Here is a 6,735-nt window from a genome sequence, read left to right on the forward strand (position 1 = left end):
GAGCACGCACAGAAAGCCAGCCTGAACCTGCAGGCCTGGGAGAGACCATAAACTTGAGCCATAAGCACCACCCTCAGGAAAGCAAAAAGGAGGCTGTCAGCATCCGGCCTGGTACTTTGCAGGATCAAGAGAATGCAAACAAGCTTAAGAATTCTGTCACAAGGAGGAGCAAGAAATGTGGAGCAGGAATACCCATAGAAGATATATCAAAGCCTCGGAATCCCTAGCAGATCTGACAGAAGATATTTCTCTCCTGCAGTCAATTAGTAAAAACTGGAGGAGCTGACTGCTACTTCAAGTGTGAAGACAGCAACACAATAATTCAAAGAATATGAAAATTCAAGAGAAAATGACACAATCAAAGGCTCACCAGTAACCAATCCCAAAGACATGGAGTTCTGTGATTTACCCAATAAATAATTCAAAACAGGTGTTTCAAGGAAGCTCAATGAGCTACAAGAAATCAAAAAGATAATGTAACGAAATCAGTAAACACATGAACAAAAATGAGAAGTTTAACAAAGAGACAGAAATCATAATAAAGAAACAAATTCTGGAGCAAAAAAATGCAATAAATGAAATAAAAAATGCAACAGAGACCATCAACAGCAGCATGGATCAATCAGAAGAAAGAATCTGTTAAGTAGGAGACAGGAACTTTGAAATTATCCAATCACAGGAGAAAAAAAGAATGAAAAAGACTGGGAAAAGCCTGTGATTTTGAGGATATGATAAAAAGAAACAATTTGTGAATTACTGGAGTCCCACAAGGAGAAGAGAGGGAGAAGAGGGCAAAAAGTATTTTTAAAGAAATAATAGCATAGAACTTCACAAATCTGGGGAGAGATTTGGACACCCAAGTTCACGAAGCTCACACGTTCCCAAACAAATTTAAATCAAATCTTCCGCAAGGAACATTATAATGAAACTGTCAAAAATCAAAGACAAAGAGACTCTTAAAAGCAGCAAGAGAAAAGAAGCTTGTCACCTACAAAAGAATACCCATAAGGCTATCAGCAGATTTCTCAGCAGAAACCTTACAGGCCAGGAGAGAACAGGATGATACATTCAAGGTGCTTAAAGAAAAAACTGCCAACCATGATTACTTTATCCAGCAAAGTTGTCTTTCAGAAACAAATGAGATATAAAGACTTTTCCAGACAAACAAAAGCTGAGGGAGGTCATCACCACTAGGTCTGCCTTATGAGACATGCTGAAAGGAAGTCTTCAGCATGAAATGAAAGAATGCTAATTAGCAACATGAAAATATACAACACACTGGTACAGGTAAGTATATCCTATCCAACAGCAGCAGAATACACATTCCTCTCAAGCACACACAGACCATTCTCCAGGATAGAATCCATGTTAGGTCACAAAACAAGTCTTAGCAAATTTAAAGAAATTGAAATCATACCAAGAATCTCTTCTGACCACAATGGTATGAAACTAGATACCAATAACAGAAGGAAAACCGGAAAATCCACAAATATGTAGAAATTAAAAAACACACACCCGAACAACCAATGGATCAGAAAAGAAAACAAAAGGGAAATCAAAAAACATCCTGAAACAAAATGGAAATACAATTTATGGGATACAGCAAAAACAGCTATAAGAGAGAAGTTTATAGCAATATACGTCTACATTAAAGGGAATTCCCTGGTGGTCTAGTGCTTAGAACTTGGTGCTTTCACTGCCGTTGCCCGGGTTCAATCCCTTGTCGGGGAACTAAGTTCCTGCAAAGCATGTGGCGCAGCCAAAATAAACTAAAAAGAAATGCATTTTAAAATAAATGTCTGGGGCTTCCCTGGTGGTGCAGTGGTTGAGAGTCCGCCTGCCGATGCAGGGGACACGGGTTTGTGCTCCGGTCTGGGAAGATCCCACATGCCGCGGAGTGACTAGGCCCGTGAGCCATGGCCACTGAGCCTGTGCGTCCAGAGCCTGTGCTCCACAACGGGAAAGGCCACAACAGTGAGAGGCCCACGTACCACACAAAAAAAATAATAATAAAAATAAAATAAATGTCTACATTAAGAAAAATATCTCAGATAAACAATCTGACGTCACACTTCAAGAAAAAAACAAGAACAACCTAAGCCTAAAGTTAGCAGAAGGAAGGAAATAAAGATCAGAGTAGAAAAAAATGAAATAGAGACCAGAAAAAATAGGAAAGACCAATGACACAAAGATCTGGCTTTTCAAAGAGACAAACTAAATTGACAAACCTTTAGTAAGACTAAGGGGAAAAAGACATGAATAAATAAAATCAGAGGGCTTCCCTGGTGGCGCAGTGGTTGAGAGTCCGCCTGCCGATGCAGGGGACAAGGGTTCGTGCCCCGGTCCGGGAAGATCCCACATGCCATGGAGCGGCTGGGCCCGTGAGCCATGGCCGCTGAGCCTGCGCGTCTGGAGCCTGTGCTCCACAACGGGAGAGGCCACAACAGTGAGAGGCCCGCGTACCGCAAAAAATAAATAAATAAAATCAGAAATTACAGTGGAGACATACAATAGAAACATTAAAAAAATCATAAGAGACTCCAATAAACAATTATACACCAACAAACTGGATAACCTAGAAGAAACGGATAAATTCCTAGAAACATACAACCTACCAAGACTGAATCATGAAGAACTAGAATATCTGAACAGACCGATAACAAGTAAGGAGACTGAATCAATAATCAAAAATTTCCCAACAAAGAAAAGCCCATTACCAGATGGTTTCTCCCGTGAATTCTACTAAACATTCAAAAAGGAATTAAAATCAATCTTTCACAGGCTTCCAAAATAAATGAAGAGGGAACACTCTCAAACTCATTTTACAAGGCCAGCATTATCCGGATACCAAAACCGGATAAGAAAACTACAAGAAAAAAAAAAAATTACAGGCCCATATCCCTGTTGAATAAACATGCAAAAATTCTCAACAAATATTAGCAAACTGTATTCAACAGCACAATAAAAGGGCCATACACCATGATCAAGAGGGATTTATCCCTAGGATTCAAGAACAGTTCAACATAAACAACTAACATATGCAATAAGTGCGATGCATATTAATAGAATGAAAGATAAAAATCATATGATCTCATTAGATGCAGAAAAAGCATTTGACAGAATTCAACATCCTCTCATGATAAAAACTCTCAACAAATTGGGTACAGACGGAATGTAGCTCAACATGATGAAGGCCACAGATGACAACACCATACTCTAAGGTGAGTTTCAAAGTTTCTCCTCTAAGATCAGGAATAAGACAAGGGTGCCCACACTCACCCCTCTATTGTATTGTACTTAGTACTGGAAGTCCTAGTCAGAGCAATTAGGCCAGAAAAAGAAATAAAAGGCATTCAAATCAGAAAGGATGCACAAAACAGTGTGTTCACAAATGATATGATCTATATACAAAATGCTAAAGACTCCATCAAAAAAAAATAGAATAAAAGAACTCAGTAAATTTGCAGGATACAAAATCAGCACACAGAAATCAGTTGCCTTCCTATACACTAATAATAATATATCTGAAAAAGAAATCTGTTTAAATCCCATTAATAGCATACAAAACATCAAAAACATAAAATACAATTTTTTTGTACTGGTTTGTATGGATGCTATACAATAACATCAAAAATAACAATAATATATAGGAATAAACTTAACCCAAGAGGTAAAAGAGCTATACTGTGAAAACCATATGACTTTGAAAAAAGAAACTGAAGACACAAATAAATGAAAAGATTTATCATGTTCATGGATTGGAAAAATTAGTATTGTTAAAATGTCCACACTACCCAAAGCCATCTATAGATTCAATGCAAGCCCTATCAGATTTTCAAAAGCACTTTTCACAGATAGAAAAAAAATCCTAAATTTTGTATTGGAACTACAATATATTGGAAATAGCAAAAGCAATCCTGAGAAAGAAGAACAAAGGTGGAGGCATCACACTTCCTGACTTTAAACTATATTACAAAATGATACTAATCAAAAAAATTATGTATATATAAAATATACATACATATAGTACCAGTGTAAAAACAGATACAAAGACCAATATAACAGAATTAAGAGCCCAGATATTAACCCTCACATATACAGTCAAGTAATATTTGACAAGGGAGCCAAAAATACCCAATGGGGAAAGGATAATCTCTTCAATAAATGGTGTTGAGAAAACTGAATATTCACATGCAAAAGAATGAAACTGGACACCTATCTTACACCACTCACAAAAATCAACTCAAAAAAGGATTAAACGTAAGACCTAACACCATAAAACTCCTAGAAGAACACAGAAAAAAGGCTCCCTAACATTAGTCTTGACAATGACTTTCTGGATATGACACCAAAAGCACATGCCAAAAACCCAAAAATAAATAGGTGGGACTATATCAAAATTAAAAGGCTACAACACAGCAAAAGAAACCATCAACAAAATGAAAAGGCAACCTACAGGATGGGAGAAAATATCTGAAATCTGTCTATCAGGTAAGGGGTTAATACTGAAAATATACAAAGAACTCACATAATTCAATAGCAAAAAAAAAATTTTTTTTAATTTAAAAATGGGCAGAGGACCTGAATAGACATGTTTCCAAAGAAGACATACGAATGGTCAACAGGTACATGAAAAGAGGCTCAACATTACTAATCAACAAGAAAATTCAAATCAAAACCACACCTCACACCTGTCAGAATGGGTATCATCAGAAAGACAAGACATAGGGCTTCCCTGGTGGCGCAGTGGTTGGGAATCCGCCTGCCGATGCAGGGGATGCGGGTTCGTGCCCCGATCTGGGGGGATCCCGCATGCCACGGAGCGGCTGGGCCCGTGAGCCATGGCCGCTGAGCCTGTGCATCCGGAGCCTGTGCTCCGCAACGGGAGAGGCCACAGCAGTGAGAGGCCCGCGTATCGCAACCAAAAAAAAAAAAAAAGACAAGACATAACAAGCACTGGCAAGGATGTGGAGAAAAGGGAACCCTTGTGTCCTGTTGGTGGGATATAAATTGGTATGCCCACCATGGAAAACAGTATGGAGGCTTTCAAAAATTTTAAAACAGGACTACCATATGATCCAGAAATCCCATTTCTGGGTATATATCCAAAGGAAATGAAATCAGGATCTCAAAAGGATAACTGCACTCCCATGTTCACTGCATTATTCACAACGGCCAAGATATAGAAACAAGCTTAACAAACTTAAATGTTCATCTACAAATGAATGGATAAAGATATGGTGTGTATACACACATCACACACACACACAGAGGATTATTTCTCAGCCACCAGAAAGAGCAAATCCTGCTATTTGCAACAGCATGGATGGACCTTGAGGGAATTATGCTAAGTGAAATAAGTCAGATAGAGAAAGACAAATACTGTATAATATCACTTATATGTGGAATCTTTAAAAGCTGAACTCAGATAAACAGAGAGTAGAATGGTAGTTGGTGGTGGGGAATGGGAAAATGTTGGTGAAAGGGTACAAACTTCCAGTTATGAGATGACTAAGTTCTGGGGATCTAATGTATAGCTTGGTGACAATAATTAACGATACTGTATTATATATTTGAAAGTTGCTTTCTCCAAAAACCAAAATGGTAATTATGTGAGGTGATGGACGTATTAACTAACCCTACTGTGGTAATCACTTGGTAATGTGTACGTGTATCAAATCACCATGTTGTATACCTTAAACTTTTACACAATATTGCATGTCAATTATATATCAATAAAGATTGAAATTTTTAATAAATATGGTTTATCTAGAGAGTCAAAGGACCAAGAATAGCCAACACAATGCTAAATACAACTTTGAGACCAAAGTTGTACTACCCAACTTCAAGACTTACTATAAAGCTACAGTAATCAAGACAAGTGTGGTTCTGGCAAAAGAACAGACAAATAGATCAATGGAACAGAACAGAGAGGCCAGAAATAGGCCCATATAAATATAGTCAATTGATCTTCGACAAAGGAACAAAGGCAACATAACGGAGCAAGGAAAATCTTTTCAACAAATGGTGCTGGAACAACTAGAAATCCACATACAAAAAAAATGAATCTAAACAGAGATCTTACGTACTTCACCACAATTATCTTAAAACAGATTACAGACCTACCCAAAATGCAAAACTATAAAACTCCTAGTTTTATAGGAGAAAATCTAGAGACCTTGGGTTGGGCGATGACTTTTCATTTATTTATTTATTGGCCACACGGCGCAGCTTGTGAGATTTCAGATCCCCGACAAGGGATCAAACCCGGGCCCTCAGCAGGAATTGAACCACGGAGCCCTAACCACAGGACTGCCAGGGAATTCCCGGGCGATGACTTTTTAGATACAACACCAAAAGCATAACCCATGAAAAGACAGAATTGATAAACTGGACCCATTAAAGTTAAAATTTTCTGCACTGCAAAAGACACTGTCAAGAGAATGAAAAGACAAGACACAGACTGGGAGAAAATATTTGCAAAATATGCCTGATATGGGACTTCCCTGGTGGCGCAGTGGTTAAGAATCCGTCTGCCAATGCAGGGGACATGGGTTCGAGTCCTGGTCTGGGAAGATCCCACATGCTGCGGAGCAACTAAGCCCATGCGCCACAACTACTGAGCCTGCGCTCTAGAGCCTGCAAGCCACAACTACTGAGCCCACATGCCTAGAACCCATGCTCCACCACAAGAGAAGCCACCACAATGAGAAGCCCTTGCACCGCAGCGAAGAG

This window comes from Neophocaena asiaeorientalis, unplaced genomic scaffold, assembly GCF_003031525.2.
Source record: "Neophocaena asiaeorientalis asiaeorientalis breed wild unplaced genomic scaffold, Neophocaena_asiaeorientalis_V1.1 scaffold120, whole genome shotgun sequence".
Lineage (NCBI taxonomy): Eukaryota > Metazoa > Chordata > Mammalia > Artiodactyla > Phocoenidae > Neophocaena > Neophocaena asiaeorientalis.